Source organism: Medicago sativa, chromosome 1 (genome assembly GCF_051527215.1).
Source record: "Medicago sativa cultivar Bolivia chromosome 1, Bolivia_mono, whole genome shotgun sequence".
Taxonomy (NCBI): domain Eukaryota; kingdom Viridiplantae; phylum Streptophyta; class Magnoliopsida; order Fabales; family Fabaceae; genus Medicago; species Medicago sativa.
This window is the reverse complement of record NC_140749.1, coordinates 26,994,442-27,012,012: the sequence shown is the minus strand read 5'-3', so window position 1 is coordinate 27,012,012 and position 17,571 is coordinate 26,994,442. Positions and strand designations below refer to the sequence as shown.

At 35.7% G+C, this 17,571-nt stretch overlaps 1 pseudogene; it reads left to right on the top strand.

Annotated features, from left to right (window-relative positions):
- The first annotated feature begins 10,288 nt into the window (after positions 1-10,288).
- On the top strand, positions 10,289-17,263 carry LOC146953882 (uncharacterized; annotated as a pseudogene).
- Positions 17,264-17,571: the final 308 nt, after the last annotated feature.

The following is a 17,571-nucleotide window of genomic DNA, read 5'->3' as shown; positions in this document are numbered from 1 at the left end:
GTTGTTTTACCTGAGGAAGAGGTTGAGGATCTTCACGGTTTTATGGGGGAGCTGTTCTCATCATCGCGCATGAACTCTAGTATATGCTGGCAACAGTTGAGGCTGCAATGGCTTCGTGAAGGGGATGCAAATTCCAAGTTTTTTCATGGTATTATGTCCAGTCGAAGATGTAGAAATGCTAGCCCTTTCTTTTTTGGTGAATGGCGTGTTGGTTGAAGGTGTCGATAATGTTCACAATGCAGTGTTGTCTCACTTTTCTCCTCACTTTTGTCATAGTGGTGTTGTGCTCCCCTCTATGGATAACGTGCATTTTCGCACCTTGTCTCATGGAGAGGGGGCTGATTTGATCAAGCTTTTTTCTGTTGAGGAGGTGAAGGCAGTAGTGTGGGATTGTGATAATTTTAAGTGACCTGGTCATGATGGTATATCTTTTATTTTCATTAAAGATTTTTGGGACCTTTTGAAAGATGATGTCCTGCATTTTTTATAAGAGTTTCACAGGAACGGGAAGTTGTCTAAGGGGATAAATAGTACCTTTATTTCCCTTATCCCGAAGGTCGACAACCATCAGCGCTTGAATGATTTTTGTCCCATTTATTTAGTGGGAAGCATGTATAATTTTTTTGGAAAAGGTGTTAGCAAATAGACTACGATCGGTGATTCCTTCAGTTATATCGAACCCTTAATCTGCTTTTATCAACGGTCGTCAGATTCTAGATGGAATTCTGGTGGCTAATGAAATTTTTGATGAAGCTAGTAGGCATAAGAAGGAGCTTTTACTGTTTAAGGTAGACTTTGAAAAGGCTTATGATTCTATTGATTAGGCCTATTTACAAGAGGAGATGTTGAAGATGGGGTTTCTGACTCTTTGGAGGAAATGGATTATAGAAGGCACTGAGACGGCTACAGCTAAGGTCTTAGTCAATGGCTCCCCGACGAACGAATTCTCTTTGGAGAGGCGATTGAGGCAGGGTGTCCCTCTTTCTCCTTTCTTGTTTCTTTTGGCTGCGTAAGGTTTCAATGTTTTGATGAAATCTTTGTCAGAAAATAATTTATTCTAAAGTTACAAGGTGGGAAGTAGCGCCCCTGTTATGGTGTTCCATCTTCAATTAGCATATTATACTCTTATCTCGGGGGAGAAATCGTGGGCAAATATTCGAGCTATGCGGGCGGTTCTTCTTCTTTTTGAATCTCTATCTGGGTTGTAGGTGAACTTTTCTAATAGTCAAATGGTCGGGGTAAATGTGCCCGCTTCCTGGTTATCTGAAGCAGCTATGGTGATGAATTGTAAGGTTGGATCCAACCCTTTTGTGTATCTCAGTTTGCCTATTAGTGGAAATGCGAGGCAGTTGGCTTTTTGGAAACTGTTACTGAACCGTATAAAGTCTAGACTGTTGATGAGTCTATATTTAGTCTATTTTTATGCATTATTTAGTTTCGTTTTAATTAGATTTAGTTTTATTTTATTTAAATATTATTTCCTTTTTGAACTATTTTACTTCAATTGCATATTTTATATTTCAGGAACAAATATTGGATGGAAGGTGTCTTGGAGCAAAAGAAAGGAGTCTGGAGCTGATTTGGAGCGAAAATACGAAATATTCAGAACAAAAATATAAAGCCGCCATGTCAGAAGCTTGGCACGGCCCGTGCCAATATGTGGCACGGTCGTGCCACCTCACAGAAGGCCTTTTGCTGCTTTTCTTCAAGCCCAAGTTACTCTGTTTTAGTTTTACCGGAATGCCCTTATAGTTGCTTAGATTTTAAGTCAATTGTAAAGCTCTAAATAGAGTGGCTCTTCATCACAAATATTTCATCTTTTTTTCTTGGAAATAATATGTGACAATTGTTCCTTTGAATAAAAGTTCACTTTTATTTTATTGTTCTTTTATTTTATGCTTTCTCTCTTCTTCCTCACATCTACAATGAACGTTAGTGAGTAGATTTCTTTGTCTTTGGATTGTTGGATAAGTCTAATGACGTAATCCGAATCAAGCCAAGCCTTAAACCCTAATTATATGTTACCTTAAATTTTAATCTAAATTCACTGCCTTAACATGAATTAACCATTATCAAACTGTGGAAGCGAACGCGGAGGGTTTGATAATTGTTAATTCATTATCTCAAATATCAATTCATAAAGCGAACGCGGAGCTTTGATATTCGAACAAGTGAATTTAGACAAGGTTTGCGAAACATGAGAATAATCTAGCAAACCTTGAGACACATAAAGTTTCGATCTTCAAGGGTCCCAAAGGCAATCACCCATGAGAATAGGTGCGGTTGTTGGAGGGATACACTCACTGACTTCAAGAGAAGCTTTGATATGCTTAAGAGAAACTTGTCTTTAGGAATTGGGACTAACGTAGAATTATAAGTTTAAGGTTTGTTTGTGAAGGATTTGTCATTAGGATGAACCAATAATCCCAAGACTCCTTTTATTTTTATTGTTTTCTTTTAAATAAAAACCCAAACTTTTTAACCTTTCAACTTTCATCCAATCATTATCAAAAGTTAATTGAATTCATAACTCCCTAGCGGAACGATACTCTTTTTACTACTACTTCGATAGACCGTGCACTTGCGGTTTGGCCTATCAAGTTTTTGGCGCCGTTGTCGGGGAGTTGTTGCAATTTGATTAACTTTTTTTTAACGATTAGACTGCAAAAAAAAAAAAATTTCGTTATTTTATTTTATTGTTTTTCTTTTTATATTTCTTACTGCAAAAATATATATATATATATATATATATATATATATATATATATATATATATCTTTCTCTCTCTCTCCCTCTCTCTCTCTCTCCCTCTCTCTCTTAATTTATTTATTTATTTTTTTTTTCTATCTTTTAACTGTTTTGATTTTAGGCATGGCTCAAAACTACTATCAATGGACTTCTACCCCTGTTTTACCTCCTTCAAGAGTTTATGGAATATTTGGTCATACTGGTGTTGAATGTCAACTAGGTAGTGTTGTTAGAAATCCTAAGCAAATTGCTCAATTTAACCAAGGGTTTAGGAATAGTCAATTTTTTTTTCAAAACCCTCAAAAAAAATTTGGACAATAAACAACACCACCTGTTTTTAACAACCAAGGAGTCCCTCAAAAATCCGACTTGAAACTTTTGATAGAAAATTTTGAATTAGATAACATCAGGCATAACCAAGAGTTTAAAGTCAAAGCTGAAATTTTGAATGACTCTCTCAATAGGCTTTCCGCAAAAGTGGATTCTCTTTTTACTCACAACAAAATGCTTGAGGCTCAAATCCCTCAAGTAGCCCAACAAGTAACCTCTTCCCCACAACCCTCCGGAGTATTCCCGAGTCAAACTAAAACCAACCACAAAGGCCCGAAAAATGCTATTACACTTAGGGATGATAAGAAATTAGAGGACCCTGTTGTAGAAACCTAGACAATTGAGGTTGGGGTAGAGAGTGAAAAACCAAACAGTGAGAAAGTTGTAGTAGAGAGTGAAAAACTTAACATACCACCACCATATAATCCAAACACTCCTTTACCACAAGGGTTTAATGTGTCTAAGTTAGATGAGCAGTTTAGGAAACTAATTGAAATAATTCAAGATAAATTGTCATCTAAACTTAAGGATCCAGAGCGTTATTCCATACCATGTGTCATAGGATCAGAGAAAATAGAAAGAGCCACATGTGAATTGGGGGAGAATATTAGTTTGATGCCATTGCCCCTTAGTGAGAGATTAGGTATCGGATAGAGAAACCTTTTGATCGTCAAGCTAATGACATTAAACGAGCGCTTCGTGGGAGGCAACCCACACATTTAATTGCTTTTGTTTTGTTTGTTTTTGGTTGTTTTAAGTGTTTTGTAGGTAATTGTCCGAGTATGATTCAGGAAAAGTGAAAATTTTTGAAGTCCCCATGTCCAGAAAGCTGGCACGGCCCGTGCTAAGGTTGGCACGGCCGTGCCAACCCAAAACCAAAAAAATGGCAGAATGTTGGCACTGCCCGTGCCAATGTTGGCATTGCCCGTGCCAAGCTTCTGAACCACATACCCTAAAAGTTTTTCTTCTCATTCCCCATTCACTCACTTCTCTCTAAAAACTTCATTAACCCCCAACCTCCAAACCTCCATAACTCCACCAAATCCAACAAATTCTTAACCAAATTATCCAAATTCATCATTCCAAACTTAACCACAAATCAAAACCAACCTTCATCCAACCAAACACCAAATTCATACACCATTAAACCCTAAACCAATTTCTTTACCAATCTTCATCATCAAACTCATAAACCTTACTAAAACATCAACCCCATCCCTAAACCAATCCTTTCCACCAAAAATCTTCCCTAACCCTAAACCTTCACACCAATCCACACCCAAGGTCAATGGATTCCAGAAGAATTGGTAAGGAACCAACAAGGTCTCAAGGAGGACCTCCCTCAAAGAAGCAAGCACAACTCAAGAATCATGGGATCAAGTTTAAGGACAACTCACAAAGGGATAGGTATAAAATTCTAATCTCTAAACCCTTGCATCCTTCTCGATATCCTGATTCTCATACTTTGAATATGCTAGAGCTTAGAGATGATGTCTATAGGTTGATAGGAAGGCTAGGTTGGACTGATAAGTTAGAACCTATGAGGGGTTATGAGAATTTCACCTATGAATTTTTGTGTTCCATTGTTTTTACTAAAGATAGGTTGAATTATGATAACCCTAACCATAGAGTCACCTTTAGGCTAATGAATATTGATTATGATATGTCTCTACAACACTTTTGTGGTGCCTTAGGTTTTGCAAACGAGGGGTATATCCATGATTCTTGGTATCCTGGCCTTAAGCCGGTTGACTATCAACCCGCTGTCTTTTGGGAACGTATCACCGGCCTTAGCTCCTTTGTCACTAGAGCCAATAAAGCTAGCAACATTCACAACCCCGTACTTAGGTACCTTCAAAGGGCAATGGCTTGCACTATTTGGGGTAGAACCGAGCTAGGAAATACTAGAACCGATGAGCTCTTCATGTTACGGGCAATGCTATACAACCACCCCGTCAACACTTGTTTCTACTTGATTGATTACCTAGACTTTGTAGGTACTAGACTAGCAGGTAAGGGAGACATAGTGGTGGGTGGCATCATTACATACATAGGTAGGTGTTTTGGCGTGGGTGAGGATGAGGGGATCAAACTGATTGAGGGAAACAATAGGCTCAATAGGGAAACCCTCATTGCTTTGAATTTCATAAAACATTGTCCACCCATGAAATACCAACTCAAGCTAAATGTGCCAATCATGTTTTTACTTCCTAACCCATCTCGGACTACCACCGAGGTGGAAGCGAATTGGCTGTATGTTGATGATGTGCAGGTTCTTGGTGAGCAAGATGATGATGCTGGAGAAGGTGCTAACTTGCACCATGATATGGGAGAAGGTGCTAACTTGCACCAAGAGGAGGGGCACCATGGCCATTAAGCCGGTGAGCTTAATGAAGATCAAAGATGGGCATGGATTCACAATGAAGTTGAAAGGATAAGCACCGAGCAACAAAGGCAAGGTGTTGAGATCTCCGGACTTCGAAACGATGTTCAAAGGGGCAACCGTTTAACACAAGAAAACAATGAGATGCTCCGCCGGATGATGCAACACTTTCATCTCCAAGGTCCTCCTTATGGACCTCAATAAACATTGTGAGATTTCCTCTTCCTCTTTTCTCTCCTCTTTTCTATCTTCCACTCTTTCTCTACTCCTTCTTATTCTTCTTCTTCTCTTTTAAATTTCTTTTTCTTTGAATCATTGAGGACAATGCTTCTCCTAAGTGTGGGGGGGGGGGGGGGGGGGGGGGGGGGGCTAATAAAGTGTCTAGAGTCGTAGTGTTTCCAAATTCCCTTGAACTTTATTCTTTTTGTCTTGTTTTTAAAGTGAAAGGCATGATTAAGTAGCTTGTTTTTATTGTAAAATATGGCATAAATTTTTTTGTTTTGTCTCTTCTTTAAAGTTTGTTTCTTATACATGAAAGTGGTTTCTTGTGTTTCTTGTATTCTTGCTATACCCACATCTTGTTTTATTGTGAAAATTCTCCAATGAGAAAAGCACCCGGTTGCAATCTTTGAGCAAATGTATGACTAGGTATTTTAAGGAGCACGTTCTATCTTTAGTGTTAACTTAGACCCTTTAAAGTCTTTAGAGTAAAAGTAGTATAAGTTTGTGTGGGAAATTAATCAATTGTGCTTTATTGTTATATTCTCTTAATTTGTTAAAGTTAAATGGGGCAGGAGAATGACACCAACATGTGGGGGAAAGGACAATCCCTAACTTCCTAATTGTGGTGGTGACTCCTTAATTTGAACTTAAAGTAAAATAATTTCATCAATGCTAGGGGGAAAGGACAATTACATCCAAAAAGACTTCCTACGCGGAGATGAAATAAAAATTTTGCAGCACTGCTTAGGGTGACTTTGAATCTAGGGGGAAAGGACAATTACATCCAAAAAGTCTTCCTACGAGGATAGATAGCCCCTAAGCATCTGCAGCCCCTTTGTGCTTAAATTGCTAATTTAATTTAATTTTAACTTAAATTCCCATCACTCTTATATGAAATGAAGAAAGGACTTTTCTCGGTTACTTTAGCATTAAGGATAGAACCTGTTCCTCATTATATCTGTCTTATACAGGAGCAAGAAAAGGGTTGGACTGCACACACACACTCACTTAAGACTTGTTGTTGGGTTGAATAGGTTCACAAGGAATTAGGGCTGGCAATGAACCGAACCAACTCAAAAATAGTTTGAGACTCGATTTGATAATTAACTCGTTGAACTTGGTTCATGAACCAAATGAGTCGAACTTGAGTTGAAAATTAAGTTCGTTGAATAAATGAGTTGAACTTGAACTATGTATAGTTCGACTCGTTTGGTTCATGAACCAGCTCGATATATATATATATATATATATATATATATATATATATATAATTTCTAGTTATGATCAACCGTTAGAAGTTTCACACTTAAAAACTCTCCCTAATATTGCATGTATATGTACCAACATAGAAGGTTTGATGTTGTAAATTAATAATTAAGAATGAAGAAGATTGAGACTTAGCTATTTTCAGTTTTCAGATGGAAGATTGAGATTACATTCACAAAGCTAAAACCAAGATACAATTACATTAAAGAAAGAAAGAATTACGTAAAAAATAAAATAAAATAAGGAAAGAGCAAAAGCTAGTACCATTTTAGTCCCACATCGCCTGAAACTAAATAGTACCAATTGCAATATTGTTATAAAAGAAGGTTTTATTCACGGGATGTTTATTAACAACTAGTAGCAAGTTGTGTCAATTTGTTTTTCCCAATACAAGGGTCTGGTTTTAGCAAACACCTTGCTAATATAGTTTTTTTTTTGGTTCATTTTATTTTTTGAGTGAACCTATCGAGCTGAACCGAGCTGTTCGTGAGCTTGAATCGAGCCGAGTTCGAGCTAAAAAAATAGTTCGTAACGAACTCGAGTCGAGTTTCGAGCCGAACTAAATTTTTGCGAGTTGAGCCGAGCTGCAGTAAGTTCGACTCAGCTCGACTCATTTCCAGCCCTACAAGGAATGCTTGAGGTCGTGATTAGTGTACATGAAACAAAACCTTAGGAGTGGCATGAGTTTTTGTGTTGCCATGATTAATCTTTCTTGTTGCTGCTATATATATATTGCCTTTTGCTTGAGGACAAGCAAAGATTCAAGTGTGGGGGAGTTTGATGAGTCTATATTTAGTCTATTTTTATGCATTATTTAGTTTCGTTTTAATTAGATTTAGTTTTATTTTATTTAAATAGTATTTCCTTTTTGAACTATTTTACTTCAATTGCATATTTTATATTTCAGGAACAAATATTGGATGGAAGGTGTCTTGGAGCAAAAGAAAGGAGTCTGGAGCTGATTTGGAGCGAAAATACGAAAGATTCGGAACAAAAATATAAAGCCCCCAAGTCAGAAGCCTGGCACGGCCCGTGCCAATATGTGGCACGGCCGTGCCACCTCACAGAAGGCCTTTTGCTGCTTTTCTTCAAGCCCAAGTTACTCTGTTTTAGTTTTACCGGAATGCCCTTATAGTTGCTTAGATTTTAAGTCAATTGTAAAGCTATAAATAGAGTAGCTCTCCATCACAAATATTTCATCTTTTGTTCTTGGAAATAATATGTGACAATTGTTTCTTTGAATAAAAGTTCACTTTTATTTTATTGTTCTTTTATTTTATGCTTTCTCTTTTCTTCCCCATATCTACAATGAACATTAGTGAGTAGATTTCTTTGTCTTGGGATTGTTGGATAAGTCTAATGACGTAATCAAGCCAAGCCTTAAACCCTAATTATATGTTAACTTAATTTCTAATCTAAATTCACCGCCTTAACATGAATTAACCATTATCAAACTGTGGAAGCGAACGCGGAGGGTTTGATAATTGTTAATTCATTATCTCAAATATCAATTCATAAAGCGAACGCGGAGCTTTGATATTCGAACAAGTGAATTTAGACAAGGTTTACGAAACATGAGAATAGTCTAGCAAACCTTGAGACATATAAAGTTTCGATCTTCAAGGGTCCCAAAGGCAATCTCCCATGAGAACAGGTGTGGTTGTTGGAGGGATACACTCACTGACTTCGAGAGAAGCTTTGATATGCTTAAGAGAAACTTGTCTTTATGAATTGGGACTAACGTAGAATTATAAGTTTAAGGTTTGTTTGTGAAGGATTTGTCATTAGGATGAACCAATAATCCCAAGGCTCCTTTTATTTTTATTGTTTTCTTTTAAATAAAAACCCAAACTTTTTAACCTTCCAACTTTCATCAAATCATTATCAAAAGTTAATTGAATTCATAACTCCCTAGCGGAACGATACTCTTTTTACTACTACTTCGATAGACCGTGCACTTGCGGTTTGGCCTATCAACTGTCTAGCTGGAACTCCAAATATTTATCCTTGGGTGGTCGTCTGGTTTTATTGAAGTCTGTCATGTCATCTCTGTCTGTTTATGCGCTTTCTTTTTCAAGGCTCCTTCAGGTATTGTCTCCTCTATAGAATCTATTTTAAATTGTTTTTTTTGGTGGGGGGGATCACATGAAAATATCTTGGATGGACTGGAGTTCTATTTGTAGCAGTAAGGAGGTTGGAGGTTTGGGGGTAAGGATAATTAGGGAGTTTAATAGTGCGTTACTAGGGAAGTGGTGTTGGCAAATGTTGGTGGAGAGGGAGAGTTTGTGGTTTAGAGTGCTGTCAGCGCGGTATGGGTTGGCAGAGAGGCAGTTGACGGGTGGTGGGGGGGGGGGCACTACTCATCTATGTGGTGGCGTGATATAGAGGTTTTGAGTAGGGAAGAGTGGTTTTGGGATAATGTCAAATGTGGTGTTGGAAATGGGGAGTGTACTCTATTTTGGTCCGATGTGTTTTTGCGATTTATAAAAGTCAACCCAGTCATAATTTCACTACGTATCTATTTCGGGGCGTAATGATACAAGAGACAATTATCATAATAAATCGCTAAAATATATATTCAATAACTAAGAAATGAAAACCTATTTGTTAGAAATAAATAGGTTTTCATTTCTAACAGGGATTCCTTTTTTCTTTTTTAGTTTAAGGTAAAGGTTCGGACGATGAAAGAAAAATTCCTTTTTCATTGCATCATAAAGTAATTTTTTTTTATTTGGTATGGATAAAAGATCTTCCTATGTTATACTATTTAATTTTCGACGATGAATTGATTTGATAGCTCAGATATTGTTATTCGTGATATTAATCCGATTTTATATCATCTAGATAAAATTTATACCACTGAATTTACTAACGAAAGATTTTTCATTTCTATGGGATTAAATCCCGAAGTATTTATTAGAAATAAAAGAGAAAGAAAACATAGAGATTATGGAAGTCAATATTCTCGCATTTATAGCTACTGCACTCTTCATTCTAGTTCCTACTGCCTTTTTACTTATAATTTACGTAAAAACGGTAAGTCAAAGTGACTAATTTTAATTAAACATGACTTCTGATTTCTTATCAATGCGATGACAATGATTGAATAAAGAAAAAAGGGTTTCCATTTCGGGTCTTTCTTTTAAATAAAATGATCAGACTACAATCAGCAGAATTCTATGAAATCCATAGAGTATAGTAGAAAGAAATCAAATCTATTTCTTTCTACTATATACTCTTACGGTATGGTAAAAATGGAATGTTTTACAGGTGTCGCTTCGAGTCAAGTTTCCTAGATTATTTGACTTGTCGTTGTGTCAGGAGGTTTCAGTGGCTGGGATGTGTCAGTTAGGGTGGGAGGATGAGGGTTAGACGTGGAGTTGGAGGCGGTGGTTCTTTGCATGGGAGGAGGAGTTGGTGGGGGAACTTAAATTATTAATTCAAAATGTCACTTTGCAGGTTGATAAAGATGACAAATGGCTTTGGAATTTGGAGACATCTCATGTTTTTTCCGTTCGTAGTGCTTATAATTTCATCACTGTTTAACTTCCTACTGCTTCTTCCGTGGCGGCATCTTCTATTTGGAATAAAGATGTCCCTCTAAAGGTCGGTTTGTTTGCTTGACGGCTGTTTTGTGATAGGTTGCCAATGAGGGATAATTTACTTAGATGTGGGGTAATTCATAATGATTCGAGGTTGTGTGTGGCTGGTTGTGGCTCTGACGAGAGCTCTTCACATTTATTTTTACATTGTCATCTTTTTGGTTCTGTTTGGCATCATATATCCAGGTGGTTGGGCATATCGACAGTATCTCCCTTGAATGTGGGGATCATTTTAATCAATTCATTTTTGTTGGTGGAGTTTCTAAGGCTTGTAACACCACAATATTTTAATATAATAATTATAATATGCTTGTGTTTGTCTTTTTTTGACAAAGCTTATGTTTGTCTTGTCAATTATTTTTGTGTTTTGATTTTCTATAGGTTTTTTATTTGTATCCCTAGCTGCATCAACTCATTGATTTAGTAAGGATGACGTTTTTGTAAAAATATAATATTAATATTATGATGATGTTTATTATTATATTTGTAAGTATTATTTGAAAATAAATAAAAAGTAGATGCCTTCGTTTTCTTTTCAAGAAGACTAAACGTGTTGGTGGCTTTGTTATAGATAAAACAAAACCTAATCCTTATTTATTAATTTTATTAGGGCTACATCAACTTAACCTAATAATTTCCCTCTAAAATGTTGCATTAGATTAACAACAACTTAACCTAACAAATTTCATCTAAAATGCAACACACCAATTTAACTTAACAATTTCCCTCTAAAATGCAGCAATCCCTAATATTTCTCCTCACTGATGAGCTTTTCATTCCTATCTTGCTGTTTTGTCGCTTGTATATATATATATATATATATATATATATATATATATATAGACACACACACACACACACACATATTGTTTCTGTAGACTTTTTTTTTTGCCAAGTTGTTGTACACTTATTTAATACGTTTACAAACAGGCTACCCTAATTTCCATGCAAACTCGGCTACACTAATTTTCATGCAAACTCGACTATATATAGCAAACCCTAAACAATGTTTCTCTAAACAAAAAACCCTAAACCGTGGTAAATTACAAACTCGGCTACCCAAATCTCCATGCAAACTCGACTACATATAGCAAACCCTAAACCGTGTTTCTCTAAAAAAAACTAAACCGTGGTAAATTACACAGACAGCAAAAGAATCATATAGATACACGATATCGATCACACAATGGAACCAGATTAGTTATCACTAGGATGGGGAGATACGTCATTGAGGGGAGGGTGATTTCCGGAAGTAGTGTTGGTGATCAGGTTTTTGTATCCAGGCTATCTCTATCACCTTCAGATGTCAGGATTCCCCTTAAGTTTCAATGAAGACAATTTCCTCTGGCTGTATCATTTGCAATGACAATTAACAAAAGTCAAGGGCAGTCGCTTAAACATGTTGGTGTATATCTACCAACACATGTATCCTTATTTATTAATTTTATTAGGTCTACAACAACTTAACCAAATAATTTCCCTCTAAAATGCTGCATTAGATTAGCAGCAACTTAACCTAACAAATTTCATCTAAAATGAAGCGCGCCAATTTAACTTAACAAATTCCCTCTAAAATGCAGCAATCCCTAATATTTCTCCTCACTGATGAGGTTTTCATTCCTATCATGTTGTGTCATCGTTTGTATATATCTATTGTTTCTGTAGACTTTTTTTTTGACAAGTTGTTGTACACTTATTTAATACGTTTACAAACAGAATACCCTAATTTCCTTGTAAACTCGGCTACCCTAACTTCCATGCAAACTCGGCTATATATAGCAAACCCTAAACCGTGTTTCTCTAAAAAAAACCCTAAACTGTGGTAAATTACAAACTCGGCTAACCTAATTTCCATGCAAACTCGACTATATATAGCAAAACCTAAATCGTGTTTCTCTAAAATAAAATAAACCTAAACCGTGGTAAATTACACAGAGAGCAGAAGAATAATATAGATACACGATATGGATTATGCAATGGAACCAGATTAGTTATCACTAGGATGGGAAGATACGTCATTGAGGGGAGGGTCATGTCCGAAAGTAATGTTGGTGATTAGGTTTTTGTATCCAGGCTATCTCTATCACCTTCAAATGTCAGGATTCCCTTTAAGTTTCAATGAAGACAATTTCCTTTGACTGTATCATTTGCAATGTCAATTAACAAAAGTCAAGGGCAGTCGCTTAAACATGTTGGTTTATATCTACCAACACCTGTATTTTCTCACGGACAGTTGTATGCTATTGTTTCAAGAGTTACATCCAGAGCGAGGACTAAAGATATTGATTACTGATGAAGATGGTGAAAATACCAATATGACGTCTAACGTCTTATATGAGGAAGTATTTCGCAATGTGTGATGAAACTACATGCCAATGTACTAAGATTTTCATATTTATTTTACCGAATTATTGATAGGATTACCGAATTTTCTTTTATAATATTTTCAGATTTTATACATTTTATGAAGTGTTTTATTTTGTCTATGGATTATCACCTGTTCTTTTTTTCACCGTCACCAATACATATTGCATTTTATTCTTCGTATGTCAATCCCTTAACAATAAATCGCACGGGTCAACAATCTAGTTCTATTTTACTAGTTCTATTTTACCCTAGTACAGCCGCCCACATCATTCACTTTCACGTGCAAAAACTTTCAGTTTCTCTACAACTCACCACAACCAACTGTCTATGCTTTGATGGTCGCGTAACGAACCCCTTTCTCAATATATCTGTGAATACTTGTTGTGATCGAAGGGGAAACACTCTTAGAAACAACAGCCGTGTCTCGCCGTCGTCACCGATATCTAGTTACTGTCGTTACTTTTTGTCTCTCGGTGAGTCAGTTTTTCGATTCCACTCTCCTTTGTTCTTTCTTAGATTTGAGATGCTAGTTCCATAAGGTGTTTCAAGTTCAAGTTTGGTTTTGCCTTTATCAAATATAATGATCATTATGATCTGAAATAGAATTAGTCATCTAAATAGAATGAAATTTGTTGAATACTTGACTTTGGCGTTGCCTTACTATATCAGTGGCAAGAATTAAGACCAAGATTCCCCGAATTTGAACCTATCAGTATCATTTGATTTATATTTCTAAAATTAGACACTGTTGCTAGGGAATAGAGTTAATTATGTAAGCTATTTTAACATTAACGTATCATCTTATTTTGATGGTTTAATATAGAACCCATTTCTATTTTTTTATGTTAAGAATTATGAAGTATTGTTTTATAGTTTAAGCTAAAATCGTATCTATATTAAAATTTTAACTACTATTGATTTGAAATATGCAATTGTATTTATATAGGTGTATATAATAACTTTACTATAAAATAAGTTTTAGATTATGAAAAAATGGTTAACAGTTTATTTATACCAGTTACTTATTTAGTATTTAGGGGTTATAGCCGCTGCATTGACGAAAAAGAGACGATGTCATGTGGAACTATTGAATTTGATTTCTGAAGTTGGGTTAATTATCTCTCGTGAAAGCTTCAATCCAGGTATGGGGTGAGAGAGAAGAGTTTGAGACCATGAGCATAAATTAAATGAGATGAATGGGAAAGTTGTATTTCCCTTAACTTCACTCGGGACTCTCTGTGATAGTTGCAACCCTTGAGATATAATGAGACTAATGTGCAAATATGGTGTTGTGAGATAAAATAAGAATTAGAAACATTATTAATGTGTTGCTTGATTTAAATAATTTTGAATATGTGGTTGCTGATGAATTTGACCTTGTATTATGTTTGATTTGTTGAATCATTTGATGATTGATAAAATTGTGATGTGACTTTAATATGTGTGGTGAATATTGTGTGTAATTGGTGTTGCTATAATTTGCTGCTCCGCTGCCATTGCGATGTTTAAATTAACTGTCTTGCTTTGTGATGTTTTAAATTAATTGTTTTGTTGACATTGAGTTATTGTGGATACTTGATTAGTTTGGTGTTATTGATGGAAATTATATATGACACAATTTATTGTGTGATGTGTAACTACTTGAATATAATGTGTTTGAAATACTTGATGTGATGAGATGAAAATTTGAGACGAAGAATAATTGATGTATATGAGATTTAGATGAACAAAATTGAGATTATCCCATAAATTAGAATAATGACAGTTTCAACCCGGCTTAAGATGGGACTCTTTAAAGGAGTGTCCTAGGCCAACGAGGGGAGGAACTGATGTTAAAGATTTAAAAAGTGAAAATCATTTTTGTCATAAGTGTCTTGGATTGAGGAGAGGGTCTATGAGGTCAGACTTCACTTGGCTTATCAATAATGATAAGACCACCACGATTTCCCCCGGCTTATCAGTTATGATAAGACCACCATTATATTCCCTCGGCTTATCAGTTATGATAAGACCACCATGATATTCCCTCGGCTTATCTATGATAAGACCACCATGATATTCCTCCTCCCGGGTTATCGATAATGACAAGACCACCATGATATTCCCCTCCCGGCTTATCAATAATGATAAGACCAACATGATATGGTGAATTGTCCGTCCATCCACGTGGTGGCATAGTACCATCGATCTCCTGACCAAGTACTTCAAAGTATAACCGTACAAAAAGGAAACAAAGAGTCTAGAGTCTAAGAGCATGCATATCATTGTTTGAATTGTGGCTGAACTGATTGGATGTGATGAGTTATATTGTTGTTTTATATACATTGATATCATGTGTTAAATATGATGTTTCTTATACTTGATGGTTGAATTGTGTTGATGTTTGACGATTTCTTCTAAATCTGGTTTAATATGTTATGGTGTTCCTTTCGACTTCTGGCGTGTTCCTTTCATTTATTTTATACTATTCCATGTTCTCAAAACTCATCGCTTCGTTGTTTGTGTTTGTTGGCTTGGCCCTGCGGTTGCGAAACCGTAGTTCTATAGGTTATGCGTCTTGGAGTCAAGTACGTGCTTTCCATGAAGACTTGTCTTGTGTCGTCTGTTATTTTGGGGAAAAAGCACCGCTCTGATAGTGACATGGAAAAAGGGATATGCTTACTTATTTAGTTTTGTACAAGAAAACCATTGTCTATTATGTAAATGAAAGCATTTTCAAAAGCAAAAGATTCGATGTTAATATTATTATAATTTTCAAGGAAGTGAAATGTGAATTATGTTTGTTATGAGTCGATGTGGTATCCTAAATCTTGTGGAAGAATTCTTATATTAACAGAAAACAAATTTATTTGACACTCTCTGCTGCCAATCAAACTCTATTTTTGAATAAATAATAGGCTAAAGTGCACTTTCCCCCCTAAGTTTCAAAAAGTTGTGATTTTTGCCCCCTATGTACAAAAACTACAATTTTGGCCCCCTAAGATTTAGCCTTTTTGGTCCTTTTGACCAATTTTGACCGGTCAACGCCCATGTGGCACGACATATGTGTAATTATTGGATTAAAATAAATTAAAAAAGCCACCTAATCATTTTTTTAATTAAATAAATGAAAAAGTAATTAAAAAATTTAAAAAATCAGAAGAAAAAAAATTAAAATAAAAACTCAATTCCCAATATTCATAACAATCCCAATCCAATCCAACCCGTATAATTTTTTTAACAAAACAAAGATAAAATTTAACTCAGAAAAATAAAGATGTGTTGTAAAAAAGAAAAAGAAAATAATGGTGATTTGCTTAAGTTAGCATAAGAATGATAGAGAGGAAGAGCAGGTTGGGGCATTGAACAATAGTACTTGCCTGCCGAACCTCAAAACAAAACTCTCTTCTGAAAAGTACACACAACAAAACACAAATCCCTTCTATCTCTCTTTGTCTCCAAAACTAACTCAGTTTTTTGATGTCATGGATGACAACGACGAATTCGGAGATTTATACACCTCCCTCCTCTGTCCCTCACAGATCCCCTGCGCCGCATCCCACTTTATCCATGATATACCTCATCAAATTGATCCTCCTGAAACCGCCCCAACACAAGATGAGCCGCCTGTTGAAAAGGAACTTGAAATGTCGGATTCGAAACCAGTCACGGTTGAGGCTGCCATTGAAGGCAATGATCCGATGGATCAAGATGAGGTTAAATTTGACATCGAGGAGAACGGAATTAGAAAAAAATGAAGAAATTTTTCTGGGTTGAATTGAGATTGATATGAAGGAATGAAGATGAAGAAATGAAGATTGGGACTTGGGTTTATTTTTAATTTTTTTCTTATTTTTAAAATATTTTTAATTAGATTTTTCATTTATTTAATTAAAACATGATTATGTGGCTTTTTTTTGTTTATTTAATTTAATAATTACACACGTGGCATGCCACATAGGCGTTGACAGGTCAAAATTGGCCAAAAGGACCAAAGATGCAAAGGGGCTAAATCTTAAGAGGCCAAAATTGTAGTTTTTGTATATAGGGGGCCAAAATCGCAATTTTTTGAAACTTAGGAGGGAAAAGTGCACTTTAGCATGAATAATAATAATTATTATTTTGGGATTTAAGGTGTCACAAGGCTCGCCGATCAATTCTCCAGGTTATTTGGTTTGCATCTGCGTGGGAAATTTGGACAGAAAGAAATCACAGACTACTCACAGGCAAAAAGTGCACAATTGTTGAGTTGGTTGATAAAATTAAGTCGCTCACTTTTATGTGGTTGAAGGCGAAGTTTCCTTTTCTTCCCTTTAACTACAATGGTTGGTGGCATAGTCCTTACACCATTTTGGGCAGTGGTTAATAGCTTGTTGTTTTCTTTTCTGTTGCTTTGTTGTTTATAGTTGTAAATACTGTTGTGACTTTGGTGTTCTTCTCTGACATACCTTGTGCTAGGGAGGACCTTTTGCAGTGTTAATATATCTCATTTTAGCCTTTAAAAAAAATTATGAATTTCTAACAAAACGTAAACAATTCATATTTAATTCATATTTTGTTATTTTATTTTGGGAAAAATTCTTATAATATTCTAAACAAACCTTCATGAAATTTTTCATTCAAAAATATGAAGGTTACATAGAGTTCATTTAAAAGTTGGGACCAAAAGTGGTG